The sequence below is a fragment of the Eumetopias jubatus genome, unplaced genomic scaffold (assembly GCF_037043125.1).
Source record: "Eumetopias jubatus isolate StellerSeaLion01/CBP00866 unplaced genomic scaffold, mEumJub1_p1.0 scaffold_1, whole genome shotgun sequence".
Taxonomy (NCBI): Eukaryota; Metazoa; Chordata; class Mammalia; order Carnivora; family Otariidae; genus Eumetopias; species Eumetopias jubatus.
Window position 1 is genome coordinate 175,264,351 of NW_028274807.1, and position 19,294 is coordinate 175,283,644.

Here is a 19,294-nt window from a genome sequence, read left to right on the forward strand (position 1 = left end):
ATGTGTGAATTTTTTGACCTACCTGGAAGAGAATTATTAAAAGAAAATCTGTATAGTCATATTATCATGAATACATTAAAAGTATGCAGTTGTAGGCTCTCTGCTGAGAAAGAACACACTTTCCTCCAAGGCTATCCATTAAGGGAGAAAGGGTGAAAAAAATTGTGAACACTCACAGCAGGATGTACACTGATTTCATTCTGTTCCCTTTGGCTAAGGTTCATGGTCCCCGGCCCCTGGACAATTGGACCTTTTGCCTTCTCTTCCATCAACCTGTCCCCTGATATGTGCTCCCACTGGCAGTCCTGACCTCACAGAAATAGGAGTCGCCTCAAGAGGAAAATGCAGTTGCCCGTCAACACTGTTGCTGCAAAAGTCTGGGAAATTCCTCTGTTATTGAGAGGCAAGAAATTTGAAAATAATAAACATAAAAAGGAGAAAAAGAAAAAAAATAACTCATTTGGGAACAGGGAATGCCATTATACCTCAGTCTCTTAAGGGCCCCATTCCTTGGCTTTTTGAAGTTACAGAAATGCGGATCAGTCTCTTTTGTTGAAGGTGTGTTATTCTCTTTAAATACATGGGCCCTGAAAGGAGAGACTGTGGAAAGAGGCATGGGGGACCGACCATTCCCAGCCCTTGGCACATTCTATCACCTTTGGAGGTAGCATTTGCAGGCAAAATAAATGCAACTGTTGACCTGATCAGACACTTTCCCAAGGGGAGGGCATTAAGATACTGTCACAGTTTTCTCCCACTTCACGTCTGCTTCTTGCCCTCTTACTAACAGGACCTAACTACCTTCTAATACTTAGAACTCATGTTCATATAAATAGTACCCACTTTTATAAACTGATCTATAGTGTGAAAAGTGCTTTCTCAAATAAAATGTCTCTTTTTGATTTCTTAAATTACCAAGAAAAAAGAAAGTAAGGCTCAGAGAGATTAACTAACTTTCCTAGACCCACACAGGATAAAGTGTGCATACTCCTTTAAAAGCACTGTTTTATATTATGTACTCTGTGGTGACTTAGGACAAAACTGAAAGGCTAATTTGCATCCAGATCTAGATAAGAGTCTTGCGAGCTATTAACAGTGGGGAGGGAGTTAAGAGAGGATGTGAAAACCATACTCAGTGCCTTCTGCAGAGCTTCCCCAAGGGTAGACTGGCCCAGTGATGGGAAGGGGGAAGGGGTTGAACCAGGAGTCCAAAGGGCTCACTGCCTATAATCAGTGACATAATTTCAGTAAGTTCAGCAACAATTCTGGGTCTCAGAATTCTAAACTGAGATGAGTGAGCAGGTAATTCAACAGAGACAAGTAGGAGGGAAACTTCCAAAAATAATGTAACACTACTTCAAGTATTATTGGGTCAAAAGCACATAGATGGTATGTACCTGAGCTGGACCTTGTACCCAGATCTTTTTTGATTTCAAAACAAGGGCCCTTTTCCTATTATATATAGGAAGCACAGGATTGTTGTCAGCTATCTGGATATACATGTTTGGAATTACTCTGAAGAGTATTAGTTACTTTGTAACACAGGTGGCAGGTTGAAATGTGAAGGTAATTGGGGAGAAAGTCTAAGGAAGGAGGGGCTGTAGTAAGAATAAGAGCAAAGTGTTGCTCTCAAAGATGGCATTGATTCTCTCAGACCATCCATGTCTGCAGGGAAATAAGAAAAACAGTCATTGACTCAGTGGCTCTGTGGGCTCCTCAAGAGAAAGCAGTAGTAGTCCATGCTTTGTAGCCAAGGTGCTCCTTCCAGTTCAAACTCTGCCTCTCACTAGGGGAGAGATTTGGTACATACAGGTTACTAAACTCTTCTGTGCCTTAGTTTCCTCCTCAGTAAAATGATGATAATAATAATAGCTTCTTTCCAGGTTTGGAGTGAGGACACATTAATTCATATAAACCGCTTAAAAGAGCATCTCAGATGAAGTCAGAGCTCAACAAATAATAGTTGCTACTATTACTGTCATCATTATCATCATTATTAAGTACAAAAAAACAAATTTAAAAGATCAGGTCATTTTCAAGGATGCTTCTATCTTTGATTATGTTGGGCCATCTTTCCAGAATTCTCTAATTTTAGCATTCTGCCAAGATCCAATGACCTTTATTCCATGAAGATTTTTATTTTATCTTCATTTAGAAATGCTTTTGCTTTCCTTTCAATTTCTGATTTATCTTTAATGAAGGAACGAATGAAACATTTAAGGTGGTTTTGCTTTTTTATGATATATTTTGCACCATCTATTTTTCAGGGTTGTGTGGTTGTGTGTGTGCGTGTGTGTACGTCTGTGTCCTTGTACACAGGAGGGGTTAAGTTACATTAAATCACTGAGTGAATGGGTGATTTGTTGGTACTTACAAGCAACTTAAATGTATTCCAGAGTGTTATGGAAAAAAGCCATCCAGAAGCAATAATAATTTTGAGAGTTACTGTTCTCTTTGTTATCTTGATAGAATTTAGCAAAATCTCCATGAAAGGTGATACACTAGACCTTTTAAATCAGGTCTTTAAAATAATCTGGACTACCTGCCTTCAAGTGACTGAGAATGAGAACATAAGTGAAGGAAGAATTCTTTTTGCACTAAAGTGACCCCAGGCAAGGGTGGTATCGCCCACCCACCTCTTCATATCTTTTTTTGAACGTATGTGTCCGGTATGACATCAATGGGACAATTGATCTTTAGGGCCCAGAAAAGGTGCATAACTTCTAGAAAAAGGCAACAACTTCAGATTCTGCATCTGGACCCCCAGTGGCTTAAACCTGCCTTTCCAAATATAAAATGGTACCCAGGTACAAGACATTTTTGGCTTACTGGTTACAAACAGATTTTAAAAGAATATGAGTTTAAAAATGTATTGATCATGTTACGAGATGTTATTCAAAGATTTTAGAGTCAAAGAAATACAAGCACAGCTGCATATTTCACAAGTTCAGGCCCAATCTGGTTGTCAGTTCCCAGAACATACTAGTTTTTCAGGGGATGTAAACATACAAATAAACTAAATGCATATAGAAAAGCACATACATCTTTTCTTTTCAAATCACTTTCCTTCACTCTACCTGACATAAACTCCCCGATGTCCTGGCCAGAGTAGTATTTTTGGCACAATATTGTTCCTGATTTCTCTATTGCCTCCTGGGGACCTGCCTTTCAAACATCTAATGTGAATTTTCTCATGAATGCCAATGATATACAGCTAGATTTTTCCTTCAAACTTTTCATCCCCCGGGCACTCCAAGTACTCTGTGACTACTTCCAGGATATCCATAAGCAGATGAATAGCAATTACTTGTAATAGAGGATAGAAAAGGCAAGGGCATTTTTATTGGTTCTGGGAAGATTTAACTACATTGATACAGCATTTACTGAAAATCCCCATCACCCCCAGGGTATGATGAATGCCCACCTCCATCTCAGCTCTGCCCTGGGAGATTCCTGGGTGCAAAGAGCCCTGAGGTCTTCCCTGCCACACAGAGAAGTTTGTCTCCATTCATTCTCACATGTTAACTTCACTTGAGTTTAGTGAGCAGTGAACACTTTATTCACTCCCAATTCAAATCAAAATAAAGGTTTAATTTGCTTCCCTGTCTTCTGGGGCTAATTTGCCTTCATTGAACACTCATACTTCCATTAACTCAAGGAGAATAACCCCCTAAGCAGCCTTTGATTAGACTCTGAAGGACTAACTGTTCATGTGGAAGCTTGCGCATAGCTCCCACCAGCATTAACAAGAACCTCCCTTTGTGTACCACATATCCCAGGGCAGAATAGGTTATGAGACATGACCATCAGGCTTTATGTGACTAGTGGCTCATAATTCACACTCTACCTATTTCTGAGCTCTTGTGCTGAATTTCTAGGATACATACCATAGTCCTCCATATCCCCTGCAGACTTACCATTCACAGGTAGACTATCAAGACATCAACTCCTGCTAAGTGTCAAGAACTTTTATCACATAGGAGATATCAGAGCAGGCTTTAGCAGAACTTAGTTTTATGGAACATCTCCAGGGTCTGCCTCTTATGTTAATGGGTCAACCTCCCATTTGAGAAGAACAGTTCTCAGTTCCTTTGCTCTTCTTTATATTCTATGACTTCAGCTTTATTATTTATACTTAAAGAATCTCTAGAGACAGAGTAAAATAATAAGTTCCATCTTAATTAAGGAAGGACTTACTCTCCCCAAATCTTAACTGGGTTCCATTTGTAACAGTTGTTATAAACCAACTGAGAGAAAGATGACATGATTTGCATGTTGAGACAAAGAGGCAGAGGCTTACCTGTATATGTGTATATCTTTTCATCCAGGTGGATTAATTTCTTTATCAAACATTATTTTCTTATTTTGAGTTCCCCTCAAAGTAGATTATGAATTAAGGACTTGAATTCAAGAAGATATTTTGGAAGGTGATCCCAAGAAACAGCAGAAGAGAAATGGATTACTCAGACAGGAAATGAAGATAAAGGTTTGTTATCAGGCCTATTATCACTGTGGTCAACTGAATCTCAGTCTCTCTGAGGAACTGAGTACACTGGGTACAGAACAATGTACAGTTATCCCAACTGAAGGGCACAGAAGATGGGTATTTATTTATCGTTTCCCCATCCATTATTGATTGAGGGTTGCTTCTGGGAGTATTAACTCTCAGGCAGTTCTAGTTTGTCCTGCATGGAGGAAAGCATGTTTCCCATGTGAGAAAACAGTCAGAGATAGGTTTCCACAGTATTAGCTAGTCATCAGGGTTGTAGTGGTCAATCTTGGGGGTGGGTAGTGGTGTAAGAAAAATCACTCAGCAAATGGACAGCATCAGCTACAGTTATTAAATTCTGCCATCTATTAGATATTAGCCTTAAAATACAGTCAGTGCCTTTTATGAAGATTGGACTTCAGCAAGGATTTTTACTGCTAGAATACCAAGACTATTGCTATTAATCAATCTTCTTGTTTTGAAATTGGCTTTTTCATTAAGTAAAGAGAAGATAGAGAAGACAGAACTTTTAATAGATTAGTCACACTAAAAATTAAGGTTTGGCCTTTCAAACCAATTTTTAAACTTCACATTAAGGAAACATATCTATGTCTACCTAGACATGTATGTTTATATGTATATATACAAAAGAATTTAGTATTTAATATAGGTAATGATGAAAAGTTTAAAAAGAAGACAAAAGTTAGTTTATACAAATAAACATTGCCTAATGTAAATAGTTTCCAAAAGCATGACCTGGGACTTGAAATCAATATTGATAAGTAAACAAAAACTCATATCTAGAACCAAGTCATGTACACTTAACATTCAAGTTACAGTATACATGTTTCCAGCAGTTATTACATAGAAAGTGTTGTATGTACCAACATTGATGCTACAAACTTGTCAGAGTTAAGAAAAACATATTTATATAGCATTAGGAATGTTAGAATACATTTCACATTCATATTTTACTTAAACTTCATAAATACATGTGAGGAAAGTATTATTTATATTTTAGGGAAAAATGGGGAGTGAGAGTGAACAGTTGGGTGATTTGCTTTAGGTCACAATACTAGGAAAGGTTGTAGCCAAAAATCAGCCCAAATTTTCTTCCAACTTGTGCCTACATACCCGAAGACACTGCATTCCTGGCTACTTTTTCACTCAGAACGTTTGGCCAGACCAACAGGACCAAATTTCTTGAGCTGCCTGTGAATGGAGGATTTCTTGGGATGCAAAATTTTGAATTCTATAATCAGGACAATCCCAGGCAAACAGGAAAAGTTGAGCCCTCTGACACTTAACATATGCACATAATTTTAAAAGCACCTCCTGAAGTCTGTGGTACTCATACTGCTCTGTATACATTCTCCAGAGTCACAGTTCTAGAAGAGCACACTGCTGATCTTTTAAGATTAGTAATATTCTATAACTTTCTTTTTTAAATTAATCCATTTTTTCCTAAATGGTTCCCAAGAATGGCATTAGCTGTATCAGTGGTCTAATATCCTTCCTGGAATATATTTTACTCAGTTTTCACTTATATCCATTTACATAAATACTAAAAAGAAAACCATACAAATAAAAGAAGGCATATACCCAGTTGTTCCAATATTGAAATGAAGATTAGATGAGATAAGAATGAAAAACTACCTATCCAAAATAGCTTTATAGAACTTAATAGTACACTTAAAGCTTGAGTCATTAGAAGTCCAATATCTTTCAATTTATAATTTGAATATATTTGGGTTGCTAAAGGGAAAATCAGAAGTTCTAATGTCATTTGATCAAAAACTTGAGAAACAAACAGCTACCGCAATGTTGCTGTGTAGTAGTATGTATCTGTCGGAGGCTGTTGACATTCAAAAGGAAAAAAGTTAGGTCAGCAGCTAAAAACCAGCACAGCTAAATTCCTCACTTCTAAACTCAGCGATTCCATTCCTTGAGGCTTCCATAGGACAGTTGTTTATCTATATACCTGACTTCTGCTGAAAGTACTGTCTTCTAATTTTCTGTGTGACTGTAGGAATGTATTTTTCTTGTTTGGATGCCAGTTTTGTAACTGACAAATTGTGGAGCAGGGAGGAAGTCAAACTAGACTGAGTTAGAGAAGTTGATCTGATGACAAGGAACATGATAGCTGGCCCGAGATTAATGGGGAATCACAAGGTGGAGGTGGGGCCCTCTCTGTATCTTGGCCACACATGCCATCCTGTTTACTTCAAGGTATCATCATGTGGGCATGAATGTAACAAAGTAAGCATTATATAACAAAATGTGAACAATACGTTTATGGTGCATAAGAAATGCTGAAAGCTGTGGTATGAAAAATATTCTGAGATGAGAGATAGCAATTTCAAAATGATGAGGTAATTGACTCAGGTAGGACAGTGTCTCTATAATTCAACCAATAACAAATTAATTAAACCATTTCAAGGTAAAATCTAACAGTAGCTAAAGGGAAGGCAATTACAAAACATGATTGGTACATACTTAATTTAGAATATTTCTTGTTAGACAATGATTCCCTGCTATAAAATTTTTGAACCTCTAGGCCCTGCAGTGGGTCCTCCCTCAATTAAAAAAAAAATACCCTTTGGTACCCTTTTCAATTTTTTTCCTTGAACAATCTATGTTTTATGTGAGTGTATATATATACACTCACATAAAATTGAAAGGCCATTTTAAATATTGAAGTTTCACATCCTGAGAATATCAGTTCAATAGCTGCTTTAGCTTAATGGGAGTCCCTAAAAATTCTGGGAAGACAGAAAAGATTCTCTCATTATATGTTAGGTTGTCTTACCCAGTGGGCAGGAATTCAATCAAAAAATACATTTAATGCTGAGAATATTTGATATCAAAGTAACAGATTAAAAAGTGAAAAATTCATTGTATTGTTTTTGTATATAAGACATGAAACTATTGTCTTGATAAATTTCCTCTGGTCAGCTGAATCTAATAATTGGCCCTAATTGAATCTCATGATTAGAGAGGAATAAAGTATAGTCAGAGAGGTCTATGTGCTTACATATATCTCTGACAGTACATATCAATACAGATAAATTTGACTTGAAAAGTTTAGAACTCAAAGAATTTATGTCACTGAAAATGGATTTGATTTATGATATGCAAAGTATCAATCTTAAGGAGTTTTCCTCTTTTTATCCATTATAAAATTATATTACTGTATATAATAAACATTTCTATTAAGTTCTAATTAATTAATAAATAATTTATTGTAAATGACAAATTGTCTTTTTTGTGGTTGTTGTGTAGTTATCAAACTGTGCTAGGGTTTTTAAGCAACCACATTTCCATATCTCTTAGTAAAGGAAAAGAGGCATTTTTAACTTTTCTATTATATGTGCAAATAATAAGTACTTTTACAAAAGTATATATAAAGTATATACAGTACATATAAAATAAATGAAATGTATATAATCATAATCCATGTATAATATATATTATATCATATTATAATAGTTATATATTGATTATATATTTCTATTATTATTTTATATAGCCTATATTATTGTATGTTTATCTATATCTGATACATATAATAGATAGCATTTAGAATGGTTAAGCCACCAGTGATGTATTGATGACCTATCAGATTATTAGGAGACAAGAGGTTTCAGAACCAGTGAGAAAAGTACTTTTCTCCAAATGGCTTTCCTTCTATCCTTCCTTTGGATATGTGTGAAGTTGCTAGTTGGTGTTAGGAAGAGGAGTAGGCATGCAGAAGATACACAGGAAGAAGCTCTAAATGTAAAGATTATGCAATCTTTGTGAAAGCCTTTCTCACTTCTTCTGGCTTTACCCAGGGCATTGATTTCAGTCCCTAAAACGTGATATCTACAACGAAAAAAATTTAATTTAACAAATATTGGTTGATGACCTACTAAGTGCTCTTCATGTCAGTGATAAAAAAAAAAAATGAACAAGGCAAACACGGCCCCTGCCCTCCTGGAGCTTTTATTCTAAAGATGGTGTTGTCAGAAACAAAAAGAAAGTAGGCAGAATCACAATAAATAAAGATTACAATAAGTATGAAGAAGGAGGGCACCTGGGTGGCTCAGTTGGTTAAGCAACTGCCTTCAGCTCAAGTCATGATCCCGGGGTCCTGGGATCCAGTCCCATATCGGGCTCCCCCTTGCTCTGCAGGGAGCCTGCTTCTCCCTCTCCCTGCTTGTGCTGTCAAATAAATAAATAAAATTTAAAAAAAAGTATGAAGAAGGAAATAAATGGAATAATAAGATAGTGACCTGGGAGATAATGAAATGAGAACTCATTGCCTCTACTTTAGATAAGCTGATTAGGGAGGATCAAATCTCTGAAAACCCTTCCAGCTAAATGTACTCTTGCCTTACTGAATGCTAAGACAAAAGTGAGGAATGAACCTGAGGATCAGATTTACTTTGACCAGAATAATAAGATTTATTTTAATAAGCAACTATGATCAGTCCATACCCATATACATGCATACGCTTTTTTTTAATATCAAGTCCTGATTAATTTTCTCTCCAATTCTTTACATTGCAGCCAAGGAAATGGAGGCTCTGAAAGTCTGCAAGCAAAATAAGTTAATAAAATCCATAACTGCTCCAAATAATTCTCAATTTAAATATTTGGACAAACATATGAGGAAGACAAAAATACTCTAAGAAACATAATATGCATTTAGAAGATTGTTAGGCCTTATAAAACTCCTATAATTCTAGAGGTTTTGGTATGTAGCTAATGGAAAAAGAAGAAATTAGCGTTTTTGAAAAATGCTAAGAAACATAAAAGCAAACAAACTGAAAACTATAATCCCCCAAAGGCAGAACATATCTAGCACACCATAATAACATGATGTTAGCTTTTGTCTTAAATCTTAAATCTTTTCTCCTACTAACTCGGTGTACTGGGGCTTGTCAAATAACCATAAGGATATATTATCAGTACTTTGATTAGATTAAATGAAAAAGTAGCCTTGATTTACAGAAGTTCATATCATAGCCAACTCCTACTTGAAACACTTCTGGTCCTTAAAGCAACACTGAAACCTGAGGCATCTTGCTGACAGTATGACTTATTTTTTAATATTTGTAAAGGGCAATAAGTGAGAATGAGTTCTTATATCATTTTACAAGCTAGATGGCTGGTTAGTAGTCATTTTTATTCTGACCTGGTTTGAACTTGCACAATACTCATATTGCCCCTGGCATTTGACTGTGTGCAGATTACATTTTGTTTCTTTCTCCAGAAATTGGGCACTGCCTGGGAAATCAGAAATTCCTAGAAAGCCATACTCCAAACCTATTGATTTAAAAGGCTGACATGAGATACCTTCTTTTGCCCCAAATTCCACTTTCAAATCTTGCTTGTATATGTGATAATTTATTCAAGAACCGACTCTAAAAATCAGTACTCTAAAACTCTGGGTCTGTGTCTCAATCTTTGAACAGATACTGGATCAACCATTTGACAATTTAAAAAAATCAGATATTTTAATAACTAACTATGGGTTAGGCAGAGTAGCAAAAATTTAGATAACTAAAATTAAAACACTTTAATTGGTTATTTCTATTTCACAGATATATCTGAGATGTACACACATAAAACACTAACTTATATTTCTTAACTCCCACCCTTCCTGAATGCTACAGATAAAGGAAAATGAGTTTGGGCTCATTCATTATTCTTGCAACTTAAAAAACAAAACAAAACACAGCTACATAAATGGCAAAGATGTGTGTCATGATGATATAGCAATTAGGATTGATTAAAGGAGCAAACAGGATTGGATAGGATGCTCTAATATGTGACTGAAATTAACATGTGATTTTAACAAACTCTGACAACTGCAATGTTATAAGCAGTGCTGGCATTTGGGCAAAATGCTGCAAGAGTACCTTTCTTAGTCTAAGGGGAATCAGAAAACCATCCTGGAGGAAGTAACTGAGAGCTGAAGAATGAGTAGAAGTGAACCTAGTAATGGTGTTGGGGAGTAAGAGAGGGAAAGTGATGTTCTGATCAGAGGGAATATACATGTGGAAGATGAAAGCAAAAGATAACTTGGCTGACAGACAAAATTAAGTGAGGTTTGCTATGGTTAGAGCATGAAAGAAGGTAGGAGGAAGGTGAGGTGTTTGGAGGAGGCTGAAGAAAGTGAGATCAGGTGATAGGTTAGAGAGAGAATGGTTGTCCACACTAAAGGAATGTTAGCAGGGTTGGCATAATTAAGAGTTTCTCACCCTGAACAGTAATGATACCTTGCTATGGCTAATCCCATGTTGTGTGGAAGAAAGAGAGCTGTCCTCTTCATTATAGAATATTTAGCAACACCCTAGCCTCCACACATCAGATGCCAGTAGCACACCCTTCCAGTTATGATAATCAATATCTCAACATTGCCAAGTGTCTATCCAGGGGACAAAATCACCATTGGTCCAATAGCACATTAAAAGGATTACGTAACATGATCAACTGGGATTTATTCCGGGAATGCAAGGATGGTTCAATATAAGAAAATCAATCAATGAAATATACCACATTAAGAGACTAAAGAGAATAAAAAATATGATTTTGTTAATTGATGCATAAAAGTGATTTGACAAAATCTAACACCCTGTCGTGATAAACACATTCAGAAAACTAGGGATAGAAAAGAACTTACTTAAAATGATAAAAAGCATTTAAGAAAAAACTAGAGCTAATATTATACTCAATGGTGAAAGACTGAAATCTTTCTAATAGGATCAGAAACAAGACAGGTATGTCCTCCTTCACAATTGTTATTCAAATTGTACTGGGAGATTCTTTAGTTAAGAAAATAAAAGATACAAATTGAGAAGGTGAAAAATAAAACCATGCCTTTTTGCAAATGGCATGATCTTATATTAAGAAACAAAAGAGATGAACACAGGGGGTGGGGGGAAAAAAAGAGATAGAGGCAAACCATAAGAGACCCAACTACAGAAAACAAACTGAGGATTGATAGAGGAGAGGTGGACAGGCATGGGCTAACTGGGTATTAAGGAGGGTACTTGTGATGAGCACTGGATGTTATTAAGTGATGAATCACTAAATTCTATTCTTGAAACCAATATTACACTATCTGTTAACTAACTGGAATTTAAATAAAAACTTGAAACAAAAAAATTAATAATAAAATAAAAAGGAAAAAAAATCCCAAAGAATACTCAAAAAAGTTACTAAACTTAATAAATGAATTCAGCAAAGTTTCAGGATACAAGAGCAACACACAAAAATCAGTTGTGCCCTATGCACCAGCAATAAACAATCTAAAAAACAAATTAAGAAAACTATTCCATTTACAGTAGCATTCAAAAGAAGAAAATACTTATGAATAACCAAAGAGGCACAAGACTTGTACACCAAGAACTACAAAAAATTGCTGAAAGAAATTAAAGAAAGCCTAAATAAATGAAAAAATTCCCCATGTTCATGGATTGACAAACTTAATATTTGTTAATTTTTCAATGTCAACTACCTAATGTGATCTACAGATTCAAAGCAATACTTATCAAAATTCTAATGACGTTTTTTACAGCAGTGGGAATTCTCACATATTGCTGGTAGAAATATAAAATGGCACAACTACTTTGGAAAATGTTTCTTAAGTCAAACATGCATACAATCCTTCAATTATAGTCTTAGGTATTATCCAAGGCAAATGAAAACATATATCTACCCAAATAACTGCTCAAAAACGTTAATGGCAACTTTATTCATAATTGCTCTAAACTAGAAGCAACCCAGATATCTATCAGTAGGTGAAAGGATAAACAAATAATGGTATATTCCTATAATGGAATATTACTAAGCTATAAAAAGGAACAAAGATAGTGCTACATATGATTACATGAATGAATCTCAAAAACATTATGTTGAACTTTTTCTATGCTACCCAGAAAGGGGTCCATATGGCATTGCTGTGGGTTCCCATTGTCACTTAAAGGGAAACTTTTCTAGTGTCTGGAGTCCTTGATGTCCTGCAAGTGAAGGAGGAGGATGTTCTCAAATTCCTTGCAGCAGGAATCCACTTAGGTGGCACAAACCTTGACTTCCAAATGGAATAGTACATCTACAAAAGGAAAAGTGATGGCATCTGCATCATCAATCCCAAGAAAACATGAGAGATGCTTCTGCTGGCAGCTCAGGCCTTTGTTGACACTGAAAACCTGGCTGATGTCAGTGTCACATCATCCAGGAATAGTGGCCAGTGAGCTGTGCTGAAGTGTGCTGCTGCTGCTGCTGGAGCCACTCCTACTGCTGGTTCACTCTGGAACCTTCAACTAACCAGGTCCAGGCAGCCTTCCGGCAGCCCAGACTTCCGGTGGTTACTGATCCTATGGTGGACCACCAGCCTCTCACAGAGGCGTCTTATGTTAACCTGCCTATCATTTCTCTGTGTAACACAGACTCTTCTCTGTGCTATGTGGACGTTGCCATCTCTTGCAATAAGAAGAGAGATCACTCAGTGGGTCTGATGTGGTGGATCCTGGCCCAGGAAGTTCTGCACATGTGTGGCACCATTTCCTGTGAACACCCATGGAAGGTCATGCTGGATCTCAACTTCTACAAAGAACCTGAAAATACTGAGAAGGAAGAACAGGTTGCTGCTAAAAGACTGTGACCAAGGAGGAGTTTTAGGGTGAATGGACTGCTCCAGTTTCAAGGTCACTGCTACTCAACATGAAGCCACAGACTGATCTGAAGGTGTGCAGGTGCCCTCTGTGCCATTAAGCAGTTCCCTACTGAAGACTGGGTGCTCAGCCTGCCACTGAAGACTGATTTGCAGCTCCCACTGCTCAGGCCACTGAATAGGTGGAAGCACCCATTGAGTGGCCTTAAGCTGCTCTTCCACAAAGGCAAACCAAACGGAAATAAGGTTGATGGAAATAATTTCTAAAAGTTGAAAAAAAAAGTAAATGCTGGGCTAAATGTCAAGCATAAAAGAGTAACATACTGTATGATACCATTTAAACAAATCTCTAGAGTCAGGAAAAAAACAAAACTAATCTATAGTGATCAAAATCTGATTGGTGGTTGTGGGTAGGAGATGTGGTAGAATTGATTCCAAAGAAATGAAGAAAGACCTTTTGTCCATGATAGAAATATTCCATATCCTGATGGGGGTAGGTAGTTACATGGGCATATTCATTTTTCATACTCAAATTTAAAATGTGTATATGCACTGTATCAGAATTATATCTCAACAAAGTTAACTAAAAACAATATTCTGGGGAGAAGTAAGATGGAGTGAAGGAAATTCCAGTGAAGAAAAGGGTAGGAAAATAAAGAGAAAAATATGCTTATCTAATACTTGAACTTGTGTCTTTATGCACATTTGCAATTCTCTTTTAGGCTTGTTGTTGGCTTTTATTTTTTTGCTACTAGCCTAACATTTTTTAATGTTCAATTGAAAAATGTTAGGCTAGTAGATTTAGAACTCTGTTCTACTTACATTGTCTTTCAAAGTTTCTCAGAACTTGGTAAAGACACCCCAGTTTAACCACTTTTCAGATCTTTTAAGAAATAACATAAATATCTAAATATGTATAATTGTGATCATGGTGTGTAAGTTAGCAGTGTTCTAAGAGCTGAGCTGCGCCAAGGGGACATTCTCATTGGATTTTTCAATTTCTTATCTCTCTTACACACACACACACACACACACACACACTCATTTTTTTCTAATGTTACTCATTCTCTTTCTCAAATGTGCCTAGACATTAACGTTCTAAGGGCAAAAATCAGAATATCGTCAGATAAATAAAATGAGAGTCATGTTATGATCTATATCTACAGACTTAAAAAAATTGAAATCATCAGTTTACTAACAGTAGCTTCAAAATGTATATTACAATTATTTGGAAGAGGGAATCTGAAAAAGCTTGTGACACACTCGCCAATAGCTCCCTCCTTCACTTCTGCCAGACTGATTTCTTTTCAAAATCATTCCCTAAGTGGGTGTAAAGATGTGAAATGGATCAGTGAATTTTACCCTTTATGCATGCTCCTATAAAACACTAGCCACTCACCATTCTCACCTTATAAATTTATGGATCAGAGATTACATTTGTAAATAAAGAAAACAGGGAAAGAGAAATGACATTTTCTATAGAAGAACTGGAAAGCAGCCATCTTATTAACACGAAGGTCGTCAGTCTGGCAGAAAACGTTAATAACACAAATGCTAAATGTAACTCTCAGATGTCTCTTGGAGTTGCCAAAATCATTTCCATTAAATTATGAATTAGAGAGACCTGACTATATGAAAGACAAAGTGACCAGTACTTGAACTGAGGAAAACAACATGAATTGGATCGGTTTGGGAAATAAATAAATATTCATCTTTTCAGCAATTATGCTACCTATATTGACCACCTGTCCACCAACCATAACCTCAAGAAGAGAACAGAATAATAAATGAGAAAGAGAGTTGGAAAAATGATGATAAAAAGTCACTTATCTAGAAGGTCTTATTTTCTGCATTTATGAAAGCATGACTTTAAAGTCCCTGATTTCTTGGTTTGGGAATCAGTGTTGACCCTGACACCCAATTTTCTTTTTTTTCTAAGGAATCTAAATTTTTTTTATTAACATATAATGTATTATTTGTTTCAGGCGTACAGGTCTATGATTCATCAGTCTTACACAATTCACAGTGCTCACCATAGCACATACCCTCCCCAATGTCTATCACCCAGCCACCCCATCGCTCCCACCCCCCACCACTCCGGCAACCCTCAGTTTGTTACCTGAGATTAAGAGCCTCTTACGGTTTGTCTCCCCATCTGTTTTTTTTAATTTATTTTTTATTGTTTTGTTAATCACCATACATTACATCATTAGTTTTTGATACAGTGTTCCATGATTCACTGTTTGTGCATAACACCCAGTGCTCCACGCAGAACGTGCCCTCTTTAATACCCATCACCAGGCTAACCCATCCCCCTACCCTCCTCCCCTCTAGAACCCTCAGTTTGTTTTTCAGAGTCCATAGTCTCTCATGGTTCGTCTCCCCCTCTGATTTTCCCCCCTTCATTCTTCCCCTCCTGCTATCTTCTTCTTTTTTTTCCTTAACATATATTGCATTATTTGTTGCAGAAGTACAGATCTGTGATTCAACAGTCTTGCACAATTCACAGCGCTCACCATAGCATATACCCTCCCCAATGTCTATCACCCAGCCACCCCATCCCTCCCACCCCCCACCACTCCAGCAACCCTCAGTTTGTTTCCTGAGATTAAGAATTCCTCATATCAGTGAGGTCATAGGATACATGTCTTTCTCTGATTGACTTATTTCACTCAGCATAACACCCTCCAGTTCCATCCCCAATGTTGCAAATGGCAAGATCTCATTTCTTTTGATGGCTGCATAATATTCCATTGTGTATATATACCACTTCTTCTTTATCCACTCATCTGTCAATGGACATCTTGGCTCTTTCCACAGTTTGGCTATTGTGGACATTGCTGCTATAAACATTGGGGTGCACGTACCCCTTCGGGTCCCTACATTTGTTCTTTGGGCTAAATACCCAGTAGTGCAATTGCTGGATCATATGGTAGCTCTATTTTCAACTGTTTGAGGAACCTCCATACTGTTTTCCAGAGTGGTTGCACCAGTTTGCATTCCCACCAACAGTGTAGGAAGGTTCCCCTTTCTCCACATCCCCGCCAACATCTGTCATTTCCTGACTTGTTAATTTTAGCCATTCTGATTCTGACACCCAATTTTTGACCAAATCTGATATTTCTTCACTTAAACCTCTATCAAATAAATATTTAAATATCTCAAGAATAGCCTGCGCAGTACATTCCTTAAAATGTTTATTTATTTTTAGGAGGGAATTTTATTTCAAATGAAACAATTTCTCCATTCCTCTTCTGGTTTATTGACATGACTATTCCATTAATCATACAAGTCAAATATTTGGGAGTCATTCAAAGCCCCAACCTTTTCCTCCCACCACCCCCACATATTCAGTTAGTTATTAAGTCTTATAGATTTAACTTCTGCTCTACCAAAGTCTTATTTTTACCCTTAGGATAATGCCTAAGCTGGTAACAGGTGCAAAAGACTTTCCTCATATTCTGGCATTTAACAATAATGATAATAATGGATTAACAATTAATATTTAGCAAACATTACCATGTGCCTGGAGCAGTGTAATTAGCTGTGCTGTGTATGGATTATACTATTTAATCCTCGTGAAAACATGGGTTATGCATTTGCTTAGATTGGCTTTCCTGAACCGCAGACCCTGAGACAAGGACTTTTTTATTTGGGAAGTGATTACATGAAACACAGGTGTGAGTATGGGGAATGGGAGACACAGACAGAAGAAAATCTAGTAACGTGTCACATTGTTCCTCTGCAGACCCTCTGAGGAACCACATAGTATGTACTTCAGGATTGTTCCATGAAGGGATGGAAAAGATGGCATATTATTGACCTGCCCCTTTACCTTATCTGAGGACATTAAATCACTGGCACTTCCGGTTAGTGCTTTTGGTTTGCTTTATGTGTTGATGAAAAAACTCCTGGAAGCTCTCAGAAGAAGCAGAGAACAACACAGAAGCTTGAAGAAGGGAAGCTTGGGTTTCTCCAGTGCCATCTGTGGGTGAGCTTAGAGGCATACTGACAGGATGTGGATTAATCTCCTACAGTACTAATTAACGTCTCCAATTTTCTCTTTCTTCCTTCCTTTTCCTTCCTTCCTTCCTTCCTTCCTTCCTTCCTTCCTTCCTTCCTTCCTTCCTTCCTTCCTTCTTCCTTTTTTTTATTAGAGAGAGAGAGATAGCAAGAGAGGGAGGGGGAGAGGGAGAGGGAGAGAGAGAATCTTAAGCAGGTTCCACACCCAGCGCAGAGCCTATGCAGGGCTCTATCTCACAACCCTGAGATCATGACCTGAGCTGAAATCAAGAGTCAGACACTTAACCAACTAAGCCACCCAGGCACCTCCTCAATTTTCTGTTATGGAAATTGACCTAGAAACTTAGGTTAACTAACTTGACCAAGGAAATACAGCAAGTTGTGTAGCCACAATACAAAAACAGGAAGACAGAGTCCGGGGCCTAAAATCATCATGCCACATTGCATCTCTGCTTCTTAACTGTCAGCCATATTGCAGCTCCATGGACAGGACTTGTTTTTTCTGATCTTTGCTTTTAATCTTCTCTATCTCTCTTGCTACCGTGTTTTTCTGTCCTTGGTAATCTTGAAAACACCAAATAGTATTCCAAATCTCTATCAGATATCCTTTCTTTTTATTTTTAAAATTTATTTATATCCTTATCAAAATAACACACACATATATGTTTATGAAGCCAACAAGTGTGAGAGTCTGAGAACAATAACAACAAAGAATACAGATCTCCCTAGTCTATACTCTATAAGTATCCACTTTCAGTCCTCCAAATGGTTCCACAGGCATTTTCCTCTCTATTTTTAAATAATATGCATGTTATGACAATATCTTGATCCATAAGAGAATTCTCCATTGGTGTCCAGTTATGACAGGTGATAATATAACTCTTTTACATCCCTATTGCCCTCTCCAGGTCCCCTAGCATAATCCTATCTTGGTTTTTCTTTAAATCCATACTCAGTGTTCTAATGATTATGACTACCCAAATACTGTGTACTGCAGATCCAAATAATATGACCACATTTTCTTTTTTTTAGACAATTCTTCATTTTCTTTAAGAGTTAATAATTTCTCCATAGCTTCATGTCCTTTGATGTCTTAGCATGTATGAATGAATCTTCTTTGCTTTTATGAATGAATCTTCTTTGCTTTTAAATAGGTCTATAAAACCCTTTTGTTACAAATGTCCTGGTCAATCCTGCCAAATAATCAGTCCATTCCTTTAATTTCCCTTGAGTTATTCCTTTGAAGTCCTTCATACATTGTTTCAAGATGCATTTGTTCTTCTCTAAGCTTGTGGAACTGCTGTTATTCAGGGGCTTCCCTTAGTCACTCTCCTTATTGGTCTATCCCTAGCTTTTGGAGCATTTCTTTAAATGTCTGATTATAGGGAGTAAGTTTCAATTAATTTCAGAGTACGGAAAAGTTTCCATTCTATACTCTTATTTGCTTAGGATATTCTCTCTTTTCCTACTATGTCAAGATTTGGGTCTTTACATTCATTGTGTTGGACACTGGCATCCTTTCCTAAGACCTATACCTTTTACCATTGGGCTATTTTTGTTATAATATGTTATTTTCCCCTCCACCTTTTTTTTCTTTTATCTTGTCTATGTTTTAGAAATTCCCAAGGATGTTGAACTTTATACATTAATTCTTTAACTTTCTTATCTTATTGCCACTCTTATCAACTTATTTTTATTTCTAGTTTCCTTTCTGGATAATTCCCTTAACTTTAGTCTCACAACTTACAAATTACAACTTATATATTATTTCTAATTTTTGTATTGTTTGTACCCTTTTATTTATCTTGTTTTCTTGGATAAAAAAAGCTTTTATAATATTAATTAAATTGGTTAAAAAAAGAAATTGGTGATTTTTTGAGGTTTTTTTATTTGTTTCTTTATAATACCATTTAATAGTACTAAATTGTTATTTAGTTGTAGGCCTCACCCTCTTATATTGAGGGCTTCCTCAAATGTCTAGTAAACCTAGATATTCATTCATGTATCTCTATTTATGAATGTGATTTATTGGCTGGTGGTATTAATTCTTAGGTTATCAAGGTTGACTATTCTTCATTGAAAAATTCCTAAACATGAATACTTATGGGTCTATAATTGGA

At 36.6% G+C, this 19,294-nt stretch overlaps 1 pseudogene; it reads left to right on the forward strand.

Annotated features, from left to right (window-relative positions):
• Positions 1-13,333, forward strand: part of LOC114207640 (small ribosomal subunit protein uS2 pseudogene) — a 64,770-nt pseudogene extending 51,437 nt beyond the window's left edge.
• Positions 13,334-19,294: the final 5,961 nt, after the last annotated feature.